The following is a 17,425-nucleotide window of genomic DNA, read 5'->3' as shown; positions in this document are numbered from 1 at the left end:
GCATTGGCATGCCAGCGCTATCCCCTCAGACTGAAGGCGGACGGATTCCTCCATCTTGCCTTGCAATTTGAGAAGTGCAGCGGACATCCCTTTCTGATGTTCCCTAGCTTGCCTTTTCAGCTCCAGCCACAGTGACATGACCGAGTCCAGAGTCCTTGGAGTGTGGACACCTGGAAAGTCCCTGTTGTCACCTACTGTGGATTAGGCAGTGCCATGTGCTCACCAGATTGTGATACCGAGGCTACTCTAAAGTTAGGTCCCACTGGGGTGTGTGTTTCTGCGCTGGTGGAGGATGTGGGTGAGCGCTGTGACGGGACTTCAGGGAGGGTGCCTTCAGATTCCTCTCCAGAGGTTTCTTTGGGGTTTGATTGGAGGCCCTGGGTCATGGATTCTGTCAGCTATTTCCCAGATGTGGCTGTGGAAGCAAGGGGAGATAATTAGTGCATGGCAGTAGCTTGTGAAATAGGACACATCACTCACTGTCTGATGGAAGTTGCGCTGCTGGATTCTCACTTGGTAGAGCACCATCGATCTCACCATCAGCACAGAACTGGTCCAGATCATCTCCAGCCAGCTGGATGACTCTGTTTTCAAAGTCTGCATGACCTTGATTTACGGCATTCCTCCACCGGTCTGTGACCTCTCCCTCTTGTTGAGTGCCAGTTTGTCCTGCATGAACAGAGATGGAGAGAGTATAAGCGTGATGCCTGCCAGACCAAATGATAAGTATGCCTGGCATGTGTGGGTGGTGAGTGCTCCCATGGACAGGATGAGGACAATGGTGGTGAAAGTGAGAGAGTGAATGGCGATGTCCCTTGAACTGGCAGTGAATGAGGACCCTGTGGATGTGTGATGGGTTTGTGATGTGTGAATTGAGAGTGATGAGAAGAGTGACATACACTGGTAGAATGGAGGAGATCATTCATCCTTTTTCTCGGCACTGGGTGCTTGTCCTCTTTTGAAGGGCATTGGCACTGACCACCGCTGCCACTGCCTCCCTAACCTGGCTGATGATGCCACTGCCCATCCTGTGGCCAGAGCGGGGGTAGAGGACATTGTGGCAGGCCTCCATGGTATCCAAAAGGCATTCCAGCGATGCATTTCTAAACCTGGGGGCTGCAGTCTTCTTCCCTTTCGTGGACATCTTCCCTGCAACAGTCATGGGCTGGAAGCATTGAGATGCAGTGCGCGAGGATGGACTTTAAATATGGCCCGTGGTGTGATGAAGCAGCGAGGTGATGGCGGGTGGGCAAATGAGAGCCCACCCACCATCAAAACAGCGTGTTTCCCGAGAATGCATAAATAACGTGGCGGGTTTGGGATGCTGTTTTACCTGCTCGCTACTGCACTTAGTGCAAATCTGGGATGATTCTGCACTGAGTGTCAGTGAGCAGATTGTTGCTAAGCATGTGCTACTGGCTAATACTATTGATGACTGTTGATGGGGTGATAATTTGCTGGCTTTGATTTGTCCTGCTTTTTGTGTACAGGACATACCTGGGCAATTTTCCGCATAGCTGGGTAGATGCCAGTGGTGTAGCTGTACTGGAACAGCTTGGCTAGGGGCATGGCAAGTTCTGGAGCACATTCTTCAGTACTATTGTCGCAATATTGTCAGGCCGCATAGGCTTTGCAGTGTCCAGTGCCTTTAGCCATTTCTCAATATCACGTGAAGTGATTCGAATTGGCTGGAGACTGGCATCTGTGAGGAGGAGGCTGAGATGGATCATCCACTTGGCACTTCTAGCTGAAGATTGTTGCAATTACTTCAGCCTTGTCTTTTGCACTGATGTGCTGGGCTGCCCCATCATTGAGGATGGAGATATTTGTGCAGCCTCTTCCTCCAGTGAGGTTTTTAATTGTCCACCACCATTCACGACTAGATGTGGCAGGACTGTAGAGCTTAGATCTGGTCCTTTGGTTTTGGAATCACTTAACTTCTATCACATACTCCTTACGCTGTTTGGTGTGCAAGTAGCCCTGTGTTGTCATTTCACCAGGTTGATTCCTCATTTTTAGGTGTGCCTGGTACTGCTCCTGGCATGCCTTCCCACAGTCTTCATTGAACCAGGGTAGAGTGGGCGATGTGCTGGGCCATAAGGTTACAGATTGTGCTTGAGTACAATTCTGCTGCTGCCGATGGCCCACAGCTCCTCATAGTTGCCCAGTCTTCAGTTGCTAGATTTGTTAGAAACCTATCCCATTTAGCATAATGGTATTTCCACACAACACGACGGAGGGTATCCTCAATGTGAAGACATTATTGTCTGTACCTTTTAAACACTGAATATCAGAAAGCTAAGTCTGCGGATGGCATGAAATTACAGAGCATTTCTTTTCAAGTCCAACAATTACAATCTTTATTATCTGGTGTACATGAATCATTGTAGTATCCAAAGTGTAAAGTAGTTAGTGAATGCAATTTAATTACCATTTCCATTAGGTTGGTTAGAAAGAAAATGAAAAGTAAAATCAAAATTGAAAATACAAAAATAATGAAGTTTTATAAACATAAAACACACCCAATGAAAAAGTAATTCAAATCACTTATTATCTTTCATTATAAAGTCAATAGTATTTTGTAACCAGCTTAAATTTCATAGACAACGATTCGCTCAAAGAACAAAATAAATCTCCCCAAATACAGCAACCATCAGCAAAAGTCACTAACACTGTACTAAATTTCATATAGTTAAGTCAGCTTGAATCAATGTTTTATAACAGTATGATATTTTTAAAATCAAATTTGTGAATATCTGTTGAATTTGTTAATATTTATTCAATTGCCCTGCCATTTTGAGGAATGGTTTATGGAGAAGAGAGTTCAATGATATGATATGATAGTCACCATTTTCAGTTCAATGAGGCTAAATTATGGACCACTAGAATGCAATACAGGAGAATAGAATCTTAGAATAGTACAGTAAAATAGGAGGCTATTCAGCCCATCAAGTCTGCAATGGCTCTTTCAAGGAGCAATCCATTTAGCCCACAACCCCACTTTTTTCCCATATGTCCTTTTGATGAATATTACTGAACGTTTCCACCATCCTATTAGGCAGTTCATTTCACATCCTAAACACTCGTTTTCTGTCATGATGCCTCTAGTTCCTTTGTCAATCATGTTAAATCTGTGCCCTCTGGTTATCGACACTAAAGCCATTGGAAACAGTTTCTCTTTATTCACTCTATCCAAATCTTTCATGATTTTATACACCTCCACCAAATCTCCTCGCAACCTTTCCTACTTTAAGGAGAACAGTCCCATTTTCTTCAACTCAACCCTGGAACCATTCTAGAAGATCTCTTCTGTACTCTTTGAAGCATTCACCTCCTTTTGAAGTGCAATGCCCAGAATTGTACAAACTACTCCAATTGGGGCCGAATTATTCTTTGGTATAGGTTTTAACATGATTGTGTAGTTTGTGCCTCTATTTGTAAAGCCCAGGACCTCATATGCTATATTAACCATTTGTTAACTTGTCCTGCCACCTTCAAATGTTTGTGCACAAACACGTCTCTCTGTTCTCTACCCCCTTTATCATTTAGCTTGTATTGACTCTCCTTGTTCTTCTTAAAAAAATATATCACCTTACGCCTCTCTGCATTAAATTTCATCTGTCATGTATCTGCCCATTTCACCAGCCTGTCTGTGTCCCCTTGAAGCCCATTACTATCTCCCTCACTGTTTAATACACTTCCAAGTATTGTGTCATCCGCAAATTTTGAAATTGTGCCCTTTACTCCAAAGTCCAAGTCATTAATTTATATCAAAAACAGAGGTGGTCCAGTACTCACTCCCCTTGTATACCTCCTCCCAGCCTGAAAAATAGCCATTTATGGCTACTCTGTTTTACGTCTCTTAATCAATTTTGTATCTATGTCGTTACTTCTCTTTTATCCCTTTATCCCATTAGCTTCAATTTTACTAACAGGCCGAACATGTGGTACTTTATCAACTGTGTTTTGAAAGTCTACATGTGCAGCATCAACTGCACTGCCCTAATCAATGGTGTTTGTTATCTCCAAGTTAACCAAACATGATTTTCCCTTAGCAAATTTGTGCTAGGTCTCCTTTATTAGACCAAGCTTGTCCATGTGACTGTTAATTTTCTCCCACATTACTGTTTTGGCAAAGTCTTCTTCTTTGGTAAATGCTGGTGCAAGGTATTCATACTTAAGAGAGGATAGTGGTGTAGTGGTAATGTCACTAGACTAGTAAATCAGAAGCTCAGGCTAATGCCCTGGGGATAAAGGTTCACTTCCCACTGCTGAAACTGGTGGAATTTAAATTCAGTTGAATTAATTAATTCAATTAATAAAAATCTGGAATTCAAAGCTAGTCTCAATAATGGTGATGCCATGAAACTATCACTAATTGTCATAAAAACCCTCCTGGTTCAATAATGTCCTTTAGGGAAGGAAATCTGCTGTCCTTACCTGGAATAGCCTACATGTGACTCCAGAGCCACAGCAACATGGTTGACTCATACCAACTCTCTGCAAGCCACCAGTTATAAAGTGACAACAATGCTGGCCTTGCCAGCAATGCCCAGACCTGGTGAAAAAATATATAAAAAGACTAAATTTGGCACCTCAACCTGCGTCTGCTTCTGCTTCTACAATAGATCTCAATTTTGGTCCCTAATGGACCCCACCTTTCCTCTTTAACTGTTAATATGCCTATAGATGAGCTTTGGATTCCCTTTAATAATCTCCTCTCCCAGTTGCCCAAGGTATAAAATATATTTCTAAAATATGCGTATAAATCTAGCATTCGAGGATGAAGGAGGTCACATGCTAAAACTGTTCTTACTTAGCACCCCTTGATGGGAAGACTGGCCTTTTAAAACAAAACTTATTTTTATAGGGTAGAATCACAATACATATTTTCTTCATGGAGACCCCGCCAAGAAGTAAACACCAAGGCAGCAACGTTTTACTGCCTCATTCTTTGTTCTCTGCTAGTGAGCAATCATCTAAAACCTAATTTATTTTGCTGCTCAAGTCAGTTTCATGGCCCCAAAAGACTATAGCGGAAAGCCAATCTCAAAATGTTGTTACAGGGAATTAATTTACACTGAGCTGCGGAGTGGGACTGGAGGCCAAGTTTCAGATTGCCTCTTTGGCAAAGGAAGATAAACAGAAGTTGTTAAAATGATACAATATGACAAATATACCTGAGTGTTTAAATAGCCACTATTTTGCCAGATGAAAACACTTATGACATACTCTCAGGGTGGAATTCGTTTTTTCTTTAAAGAAGTTTGCATCCCAACCTCTTGGAGACCAACATTTACCCCTCAAATGACATCACTAAGACAGATTATCCAGTAATAATTGCACTGCTCTTTGTGCAACCTTACTTCAAGGATTCTGCATAAACCACTTGCTCACAGACACAAGTGCTGTAAATTGTAACCTCCTCAGACAGCAGCATGAAAGGGAGAATAAGCAAAGGTGACAAAGAACAGGACAAGCTGCTGGAAGAGGGAGGAGATGGGGAAGAGAAGGGCTCTTAACTGGAGGCCACACTTGACCAGGTATGCGATGAGGAACAGTGTGTATAATGTCCCACTTCACTAAGTGTCATGAAGGCCCTTACCATCAGTTATGAAGTGACCATCTAATGAAAATGAGGAAGAGAAAGTGGAAGATGGGAGATAACCAAGATAGGACCTTTTTTGGGCAAATGGTATGTGATTGGCTTATCAACTGTGGTACAAGTGAACATAAATTCCCTATTCACTAACAATCCCACACTTTACCTTCACACAGTTATTAACTAACTTGATAAAAATGCTAAAATAAAAGCCCCCACAAAATGAAAATTGCAAATCAAATTTGTAAATCAAATCCTGACATATTGCACACAAAGGCTACTATTCAGCTTTGCGCATTCTCTTAGTGCCTGTCTTCCATGCTTTTTCCTATCCATGTTCCCCCAAGCAGTGCTATCCCAGTGGCTGTGGCATAGTTAGTGGAGGGCTGCTGATATTCAGGCAGGAATTTTCAAGCCTCTCCTGCCAGTGGGATCTTCCAGTCCCGCTGAAGTGAACTATATTTGAATGACTTGCCGTATTTTCTGGCCCTGGCCCCACCATGATGGGGCCGGAAAATTCCCCCCTCAGTGGTGGAAACTGCACATGACAATGTAGGATGAACTCAAGGAGCTGTAAGCCTTGAGTGCCCAGCTTTGGACTTGACATGGAGAGCAGCAGTCTGGGCTGGCTGATGGAAGGCAACAGTAAAGTCACTGGCAGAGTGGGAGTGGTGGGAGCACGAATGCAGTAATCTTGAAAGAGGACAATGCCTCAGCAATCCTAAAAATATGCCAGAGGGCAGCTTACTGGACTGCTGTGGCACCCTGCACACCCCCTTGGGCACTGGTATCTGCAGCTATGATGGCAGCAGTCTAAGCCTGTGTGGCAGAAAGCTGAACTTACATCACTTCAGTTCAAGCTTCTAATGCAGCACCTAGATGTTGGGTAACTTGTGCTGCAATGGAAATTGAGACAATGGCCATCAGATGCTGCATCACGGGATGGGTCAGCAAATGTTCTCATGTAGTTGGCCAACAGTTCCATGCTAGAGAGGATGGGCTCCAAGGACTGCACAAAACTCTCTGACAAACTGGTGGTGGACATCTCCATGCTCCTTGATAATGACCACAGGCTTTCTGGCAAGCCTGCTAATGCACAAAGCATTCTATGTGCCAGCCTATTGCTGTCCTCTGCAGCAGAACTCATGTGCTACCTCATCCACCATTGAGCTATCATCATTGTTGCCTTAATCCCTTGCCTTATTTGCAGCCTGATGCCTCACCACATGCAGATCCCACCACAAAGCAGTCCTCTAAAGTACGTGCAGAGTCAGTTGTTGGAGTGAGGGTTCATTCTACCTGCATACCTCGACAATCTGGGCAAGTTTTGCTATCGGCATATGATGAGTTAAATCAGCTTTTTGTTGAGTATGAGATGCATTGTGTATGAGGGCCTAAGATAAGAGTATCTCTACAACATTAAGGGATTGATGGAATGTGTGAAATTCACTTATTTATGTCTTTGATAGTCTGAAATATGTTAATCAGTTGACTTGTGTATATAATTGTTATAAATGCCTAGTTCATGGTTCATAGTAATATTTTAGAGGTAATTTTTAGTTCTGGGAAGATTAAAGTTTAACTGTAGAAAATGGGACAAATGCAGCTAAAGCATCTTGGAGCCTATTACACTTCAAAGGTTGTGACCATGTTGACTTAATGGGTTAACAGCTGGAAAGGTAAGAGCATTGAACACAGGTGGGCTTACTTAGCTGGAGAATTGAAGATGAGGCGTCTACGCTGCTTAGAATGAAATGCAGCCCAAAGAGTTGTTTTCTTTTGGGAATTAAAGCTACAATTAATTTAAAAGCATTATGTGGGCTCTTGAAGCTACATTGTCATGGAGGTGGGTGAAGCTTAAGAGAGTTCTGGGGTTTCAATTCAACTATGCTTTCTAGGGGAGTGAGTGTTCTGCTCACTTCTGAAAGGTGCTGCTGTTAACAGCCTCCAGCCAACAAAAGTCTTGCTGTTAGCTGGCTCTATGTGGTTGGGGTTTATTCATTGGAGGTTAGAAGAATGAGAGGCGACCTTATTGAAACATATAAGATTCTTAGGGCTTGACTGGGTAGATGACGAGAGGATGTTTCCTCTTGTGGGAGATTCTAGGACCAGAGGGCATAATCTCAAAGTAAGGGGTAACCCATTTAAAACAGAGATGAGGGGGAATTTCTTCTCTCAGAGTGTAGTCAATCTGTGGCATTCTTTACCACAGAGTGCTATAGAGGCTGGGTCGTTAAGTATATTCAAGGCTGAGATAGACAGATTTTTAATCAGTGAGGGAATCAAGGGTTATGGGGAAAAGGCAGGAAAGTGGAGTTGAGGATTATCAGATTAGCCATGATCTCATTAAATGGCAGAGCAGACTCGATGGGCCGAATGGCCTACTTCTCTTCCTACACCTTATAGTCTTATGGGGTTCAGGAGAAGTCCCAGGAGCCATTTGATAGGTCTGTGTAGTTAGGGCTCAACAGGAGTTCTGGGAGCCATCTACAGCTTGGTGTAGCTGGGGAGATTGAAGTTTGATGAAATTCAGGGGCAGTGCCAGCCTGGTGATGCTAGCCGGCAATTAAAGAGCTGAAATTGCAGCAGTAATTAGAGGCTGGGGTCGAGACATGGATATCCAGCAGCAGTGAGTCTCAGGAGATGAGGTGGAAAGCCTAGTTTGGTCACTGATGCAGTCTGAGTTGGAGCGACTTTGAGGGAATTCAGAGGTTTGGTCTTCGAAAGTGAAAAGTTTGGAATCCCTCATGAGGGAGACAGAGTTTCAATGAGATTGGTTGACTCAATGTTTACTGACATCTGGGCGAGTTGCTGAGAAATCTGTGATATTTGTCTTGGTTGTATTTGTTATTTATTATACAGTGTGGTGTTTTCAACCATAGCTTGCCAGTTGATTCTCATGTACCTCATATTAACCCTGAATTTTAGAGTATAAGATAGATATTGTACATTGTTTGTTTTATCTTTTTGACCTTGTAAAGTTTATATTTGTTTCTTCAAAACCCGTGGAATATTGTGGCTCCATTCTCTTAGCAAGTGTCTTGAATCTCAAACTCTGTCTACTTTAAACAAAATATTATTGGCCCCTAACTGGGTCTTGCCAAACAATTGGTGGCCTGGACTAGGATCATAGCATAGTAATAAATAGTTTCTGAAGGGATTGTGAAGATAGAAAATCCATGAAAATTAAGAAGGCCACATAATCAGGTTAAAAGAATTATTAGAAAATATTGAGAAGGGTTAAATTTTTTTTTCTGTCTCTGATATCAATTTTATGGCCCTTCCATGTATTATGATTTATTGGTATTATGCATGGAATATAGAGATATAAGGTAGAGTTAGCATAAGAGTTGTGAGTGAATCACTCTATGTTATACTCACACTGAAATTGTGAAGTGTGAGACCTGAATACACAGATTGAAACATGTATTTTGAGCTTAATAAAGATGGGTGTGCTCATGCTCGAACCCTGAAATGTAATGTATCTTAGCATACATACTGGATTGTGAAGTATTGTATCTCAATAAAAGACCATATTCCACATTATAACAATGACCATGTGTGTACTGTGGTGTTTATAGTAATTAGACAAATTAGAACAAGATAGCAGTCCAATAATAGTATCTAGGCTGATGGCTTGAGTATGAGAGCAAGTGATGACATTTCTTCTTCATCACTGTGCCTGGTCAGGTTGCAGTTCTCGAATATCTGAAAGGCACAAGGTTAGGGTCGTGGTGAAAGGGGGTGTGGGGTGGGGCTGTTGAGGGGGAAAACAACAGGCGTATGCTTATACCATCTACAACTTATAAATCTGAAAAGTAATTGCAGGATGGCGGGGATATGGGATGTGAGAAAGTGTATTAGGTGTGAGGATACTGTCATCATCTAATGGTCTCAGCCCTGTTGTTGGTTACAGGCTCAGCCATGGCCCCGCTAATGATGATGAGAACCATCCCACTCATGGGGTAAGGACATACGGCTGTGCTACTTGCTTCTTCCAATTCTGAGTCATCTTTCCTGTAGGAGAGAGGGAAGTGTGTTAATGAATGTGGTGCAATACGTTGCCTGACCTGTATAGTATTTCCAGCGTTTTCTTTTTTATTTGAGGAATGAGTTGTTGCTGGACTGGGACCAATGTTATGTCAGTGGTTTTACAAGAAAATTCCTGGTCGGGGGAACCAAACAAGACAAATTCTGAGACTGGCTCTGCAGAACTCAGTTTTTACCCTCTGGAGTTATAGTTTGGGCTGCCTCTGCTGGAAAGTTTGCTTTATCTTCCCACCGTGAAGCAATTCTGCGTCTGTTCATGTGAACAGACCAGCAGGTGCATTTTGAGTCAGCAGAGAGGAGCATCTGCACTGCCTAAACATTAAAAATAAATGTCCGCTTCAGCTTATAGTGCCCTTGGGGGTTTCTGAGCCCCTGAGCACTTTATAAGCTGAAGTTGAGTTTCCAATGAATCTCTGCATTGGGAGCATTAATTCAGAAAATCTACTCATTGGTGATTTTCCTCCAAACATGTGCTAGGACCTGATTGTTTAATATAATCAGTTTTATTACTAACTAATTAGGGAGATTGAGGATACTGAGGGATAGATTTGAACTTTCACCAATGGCTGAAAACTGCTGAATTGTCTACCTTTTACACAGCTTGCCTGATTTTCCTTCCCATTGAAATGGCTGATCTGAAACCGTTGCTTTAAAATCTACCCCACAGCGCATTTACATTTACTTTGTGTGCAGTAAGAATGTATCAACAAATGGATAAACAAGGTGCAGAATGGGAATAGTAGACTAATAGAAATCAAGTTTATCAGCAGGAGCTGAATTAAAATGGTCCCTCTTATCCAAAGCTCCTGCCACCAGTTTGAGTGATCAAATAACTGATGGATTGATAGACTTGAGTACATGTTACAGTAACTGGCTTCTAATATTTTTGGATTTTGCATTAATGAGTTTTGAATGGATTTATTTACCTTGGAATCCTACTTAGCAACTAAGTTAAATTCATTTATGTTAGATTGTGTGAGCCAGTTCTAGGCACGTGTCCCTGTTGTTAACTTAGATTTTAATTTTGATGGTGTTTTTGATAACTTTATGCAGTGCCTAATATATAAGTTGCAGTGCACCGATAAACATGAATAACAGTGAGATCTTTAATTATAAATGGAGCCACTTGGGAAATTAGATTTCTCTGTTGATGCATCAGCCTTTTTAGTGATTAAGTGGATAATTACTTCAACAGCTGAAGGGAGCCCTGTGGTTTTGAGAGTTGGTACTGAAGTTATTCAAACAAATTATGGTGACTACACATTTTCTTGCCGCCAGAATAATTCTTTTGGGGGCAGAAATAGGGTGAAGGTGCTTTCAATGGGCTCCATTTTACTTTGTTTTTCCCTAAAAGATACATCAATAATCAAATTGCATGCTGGTCTCATGTATTTAAAACAAATCTTGTAGTTTAACACAGAAGGAGAAAAAACAGTAAAAACTGGGAAGTAAGAATACTGGTCCAAACTGGCCTTGTATTCTTTAAAATGGAACAGCAGTAAAAACCGGGAAATAAGAGTACTGGTCCAAACTGTTTTTTCCCTTTTTGGGAAATTAAAAATTCCTCTGTAACTGTTTTTTGCCCCATTGGTTGTGTACAGCGCTGGCAATGCCACATCTATTGCCCGACCATCGTCACCCTGAGAAGATGATGGTCAGCCTTTTCCTTGAACTCCTTGTGGTGCTGGTGATCCCATGGTGGTGTTACATAGGAAGTCCCAGGATATTGACCCAGTGATGATCGAAGAACATCAATGTATGTCCAAGTCATGATGTGTGTAATTCAGAAGGAAACTTGTGATAGTATTCCCATGACCTTGTGGCCTTTGTCCTTCTTTGTGGTAGAGGTTGAAGTGGAAGGAAGTGTTGCCAAAGTGACCATGGTGAGTTGCTGCAGTGCACCCTGCAGCCATAGGACATTCGTGATAGAGAGGATGGGTGATAGGAGCACCAATTAAGCGACTGCTTTGTGGATAGTTCTTGCATGGTGTTGCAGGTATATCAATCCTGATGAGTGGTGAGTTTTCCCACACACTCCTCACTCACTTGAGATCCAGATGATGGAGCGGCTTTGCAGGACCAAAAAGACAGCTGTTCATTGCAGAATATCAAGACTCCATTACTTTTGTAGTCAAGGTTTGATCCAGCTGATCCAATTGAGCTTCTGGTTAATTTTTTGAGCCCTCAGATTTTAATGCTGTTAGTGACACCATTGAAGATCAAATGGAAATGGCTGGACTTTCTTTTGTCATGGTCATGGTGTGAGTGTTACTTCCAAGTTGGCAGCCAAGCCTAGATGTTATCCAGCTCTTTCTGTAGGTTGGCATGGGGTGCTACATTATCCAAGGAGCTGAGAATGGAGCTGGAGACTTTAGGATGAAGTGAAAAAGGTTGACGAAGGTGTTAAAGATGATTGGGCCTAGGATGCTTCCCTTAAAAACTTCTGCAACCATGTTGTGGGATTGTGCAAATTGACCTTTGATAACCACAACCTAATAAGATTTTTTATAAGACCTGAAGATTTTCTTTTTGGTGCCTATCATTTTTTTTTAACAGTCCTCTGGTGTACACCATCATTGAACATTTAATAAAATTTTAACTAAACTGTCAAGAAACTGAAATAAAACATGTGATGAACAATGCTGTCTTAATCAGGTGGCGTCTATTTCCCTGCTGACCATTATTTGAACATTCCATTTTTTTCCTCAATGCATTGTTAGCTTCATCAACATGATAGACTCTGTCAAACTCCCTGATTCCCCTATTCCAAACCAAATTAAGACACCATTCACGAAAGGTGCCTATCTTGAAACTGTCTTTACTTTTATTTTGCAATTACTCATTCCCTGAAGTAGCAAGATATTGATTGCCATTGTATAAGTCCATCAAATAAAGTTATTTTTGCTGTGTGCAAAGAAATCCTGTGGGAAGTGGCATGAGTGAAGAACCTTGAGTTTAACAGAATTAAAGATGAAATATTGTCAATGTTTGATATTGGAGGGCAATAATTACGTCTTGAGCCCAACAATCATATATTGCTGCAGTGTTCACATTATCTGGCATTTGTGTGCAAGTTAAACATTGGTGAGGTCTTTGGGCCAATATGATGCCATTCTTTCAAGGAACTATTTTTGACAGCAGTCGGCTAACTACAGCACCACATTGCAACAGTCCATATGAGAAGAATCACTCTGCTCTAGCAACCTAAATAATTACTGGGGACAGAATCGTCCCAGGTTTGCACAAAGTGCGGTAGCAGGCGGGGGAAATTACATTTTATCCGCTGGCTGCAAATAGAGGCTTTTCACGCCTTATCGTCCCAAACCCACCGCACTAATTATGCATTCCCAGGAAACACACCATTTCTAGGGTGGGTAGACTCTCATTTGACCGTCACGCCATCACCTTGCCGCTTCATTACGCCAGGTGCCATGTTTGAAGTCTAGCCATGTGCACACATCTCAGTGCTGCCAGCCCAGGACTACTGCAGGGAAGATGTCCACGAAAGGCAAAAAGACTGCAGTCCCTATGTTTAATGATGAGTCACTGGAATGCCTTTTGGACGCTGTGGAGGGCCACTGCAATGTCCTTTATCCCCGCTTTGGCTGCAGGATGGGCAGCGACATGACCAAGGAGGCTTGGGAGGCAGTGGCAGCGGTGATCAGTGCCAATGCCCTTCAAAAGAGGACAGCCACCCAGTGCCACAAAAGGATGAATAATCTCCTCTGTTCCGCCAGGGTAAGTCACTCTTCTCATCACTCTCAACTCAAACACTCACAAACCTATCACACATCCACACGGCCCTCATTCAGTGCCGGTTCACTGCCATTCTCTCTCTCACACTCACCGTCATTGTCCTCATCCCGTCCATGGGACCACTCACCACCCACACATGCCAGGCATGCTTATCATCTGGCCTGGCAGGCATCTTGCTTAAACTCTCTCTATCTCTATTCATGCAGGACAAACTGGCACACAACAAGAGGGAGAGGACACTGACCAGTGGAGGAATGCTGGAAAACAAGCTCCTCACGGACTTTGAAAACAGAGTCAAACAGCTGGCCGGTGACGGTTTGGACAATTCCTGTGCTGATGATGAGGTCAACACTGCTCTACCAAGTGAGGATCCAGCAGTGCAACATCCATAAGACAACCGTGCTGTGAGTGATGTGTCCTGTTTCACAGGCCACTGCCAGGCACTAATTATCTCTCCTTGCTTTCACAGGCACATCTGGGAAACAGTCGATGGGGTCCATGACCCAGAGCCTCCAATTAAGCCCCGAAGAAATATCTGAAGAGGAATCTGGAGGCACACTCTTTGAAATCCCATCACCCATACCCTCCAACAGCACCAAGATACACACCTCAGTGGGACCCAGCTTTAGACTAGCCTCGGGATCACAATCTGGTGAGCACATCGCACTTTCTGATCCACAGCAGGCAGAGGCAGGGACTTCCCAGGTGTCCGGCACTTGGAGGACTGCTGGTGGTCTGAACTTTGCTGAGTCCGAGTTAGATGACGAGTCTCTGGAATTGGTCATGTCACAGTTCCTGGAGCTGCAAAGGAAAGCTCGGGAACATCAGGAAGGGATGTCCGTGCACTCAGATTGCAAGGCATGATGGAGGAGTCGGTCCACCTTCAGGCTGAGGTGATAGTGCCGGCATGCCAACGCACCGAAGTCAACATCGGTAGGATGGTAGCTGCCATGGAGACCTTAGTCCAAAACATAGCTCCTGCACTGCTACACGGACTCAAATCCATCACTGACGCCATAGTTGACCTCCAACAGTGTGTACGCGAGAAGGGTGTGGTGCAGCTCGATCTCACTTCAGCTACCCCTGCTCCTCAAAGAGTCAGCCAGGGGCCCTTGGCACCCTTGGGAGTAGGGTCAGCAGGTGCACACACTGGGGCCATCCACTCACGTGACTCCAGAAGTGTCCGGCCCATCAGAATCCTCTCGCCCAGTGACTTCAGTAGCTCCATCTCCACAGGCCGAGGTGGGTGCCACTGACACAAACTGGACCCCGAAAGCAGGCAGGGTCCTTCCAAGTCTCGGCCCTCCAGAGGAAGCCTGCCAAGGTCATCACAGACAAAGTATAGCTGTCAGCAGGCTGCCTCCACCTCCACTGTGGATGACCAGGGGGTACCAAGACGTAGCAGCAGGGTTAGGAAAGTTTGTAGTTGCACAGCTTTGGCACGAGTGTTAATCACTTATACATAATGTTCACTATTGCCAATAAACTCCCAAGAATGTCTTCCTGTCTGTGGCTCCTTGTTCTGATGAGCAGTGTTCTTGTCACTCAGATGTGAAACCTTTCTGCACAAGATAAAGGCAGGTGTCTCGGTCCAGGGCCTCTTCTCTGTGCTCTGTGCAGTCTTCAGACCAAAGTGATGGCCTGGCTGCACTCTCCCTCGACACATTACAGATGCCTGCACCTCGATGGTGCTTGTCATTGCTGCCAGAATGTCATGGGCAGGTGTCAGAGTTCCGTCATTCTCCGTGTGCTCTCAGCACCTTTAAGGTGGGGCTGGCCCCGATCTCTTCAATATCTGTGACCAGTGACACTGTGATCCTGAAGAGTTCAGGTGCTGGTGTTAAATGTTGAATTAGACAAAGAATCAGATGCTTTTGAAATTTCACGGCTTTGTCTCCATGACATGACCCTGATCACAGAGCGCAAGCGAGCTGCCCTCAATCAGACAGGAGTCAAACGTTATCAGAGGCTATGTGAAGATCTATGGAGTGTCCTCACTGCATGTCATCATCATCCTCCTGCTATCAAGCGACTATTAGGGCCTTCACTGAGTCTCCATGACAGGAGCATTCTTACAGAGGTTATGTGTGCTGTCATAAGCCAGACTGGAGTCAAACGTTCACAGATGCAATGTGAGGATCTATGGGGTCACCTCACTGCATGTGAGGATCTATGGGGTCACCTCACTGCATGTCGTCATCATCCTCCACAAATCTAGCAGCTTTGAGGGCCTCCCGAGTATGCCTACCTCATCTGGCCAGTGTGAAGGCCTCATCCCCATCGTTGTCGCCTTTGGGACCTCCTCACCCTCATCCCCATTGGCGTCCTCCTCATCAGAGGAGATCTCCAGCTCCTCCATCTCCTCCTCAGCCAGCTCCTCTTCCCATTGCAGTGCCAGGTTGTAAAGGGTGCAGCAGACGACGACGATGTGTGACACCCTCTATGGACTATATTGCAGGACTCCGCCGGTCCAGGCACTGGAACCTCATTTTCAGCATCCTGATGGTTTGCTCCACCAAGTTGCAAGTTGCAGCATGAGCCTTATTATACCTTCGCTCTGCTGCAGTCTGAGGCCGCCACATGGGTGTCATCAGGTACATCCTTTGAGGGCAGCCTTTGCCACCACACCCACCCCCCCCTCACCTTCAACCACAGGGCAGCGCTAGCCCCCTTCCCCACTCAAGTCGCTTCAACCGCAGGGCAGCCCTTGCCCCCCACCACCCCTCAACATGCACGTTGAAGTCCAACAGGCAAAATGGGTGAGCGTTCCACAATGTTACAGTATGCTCACCTCCGAGTTTCCCTCAAAGTGCAGCCCGCCAAGTGCCCGACTTTTATGAGCTGTTGTGAAACACATCGGTGTGATGCACACCGACATGGGCAGACGATCCAGTGTTTTCAATGGGCTGGCCTTACAATGATATGCTGATGTATTACAATGAGGTTCCTGACATCTGATAGCAGGGAACACAGCCCGCCATTGATGGGCATAGTGGACGATCGCAAACTGGTTTCACGACGTCATGGAACCGATTTTTGGCCTTCTCGCCATTTAGTTCTCTCGCGTCACCGAACACGCCCAATGCCAGCAGGCACGGAAAATCCAGCAGGCACGGAAAATCCTGGCCTGGGACTTATTTTAAAACACAAGCTCACACATTCCATTAGAAAAAAAAAGTTTGTCTGCAATGAAAGCATCAAAATATATTTAAGAAATACCTCTCACCTGGCCATTCTACCATTGCATTTATATTTATCATTAACAGAAGATTACCTTTAGAGTCATAGAGGTCTACAGCACAGAAAAAGGCCCTTCGGCCAATCAAGTCTGCGTCGGTCAAAAAAATACCTAACTATTCTAATCCCATTTTCCAGCACTAGGCCCATAGCCTTGTATGCCATGGCATTGCAAGTGCACATCCAAATACTTCTTAAATGTTATGAGGGTTTCTGCCTCCACCACCCTTTCAGGCAGTGAGTTCCAGATTCCCACCACCCTCTGGGTGAAAAAATTCTTCCTCACATCCCCTCTAAACCTCCTGCCCCTTACCTTATATCTATGCCCCCTGGTTGTTGATCCCTCCACCAAGGGGAAATGTTCCTTCCTGTCTACCCTATCTATGCCCCTCATAATTTTATACACCTCAATCATGTATCCCCTCAATCTCCTCTGCTCCAGGGAAAATAACCCCAGTCTATCCAATCTCTCCTCATAACTAAAACTCTCCAGCCCAGGTAACATCCTGGTAAATCTCCTCTGCACTCTCTCTAGTGCAATCTCATCCTTCCTATAATGTGGGTTCCAGAACTGCACGCAATACTCTAGCTGTGGCCTAACCAGTGTTTTATACAGTTCCAGCATGACCTCCCTGCTCTTATATTCCATGCCTCAGCAAATAAGGGAAAGTATCCCATATGCCTTCTTAACCACCTTATCTACCTGTCCCACTACCTTAAGGGACCGGTGGACATGTACACCTAGGTCCCTCTGACCCTCGGTACTTCCCAGGGTCCTAC

This window comes from Cetorhinus maximus, chromosome 18 (genome assembly GCF_964194155.1).
Source record: "Cetorhinus maximus chromosome 18, sCetMax3.hap1.1, whole genome shotgun sequence".
In the NCBI taxonomy this organism is placed as follows: Eukaryota; Metazoa; Chordata; class Chondrichthyes; order Lamniformes; family Cetorhinidae; genus Cetorhinus; species Cetorhinus maximus.
This window is presented reverse-complemented; position numbering follows the sequence as displayed.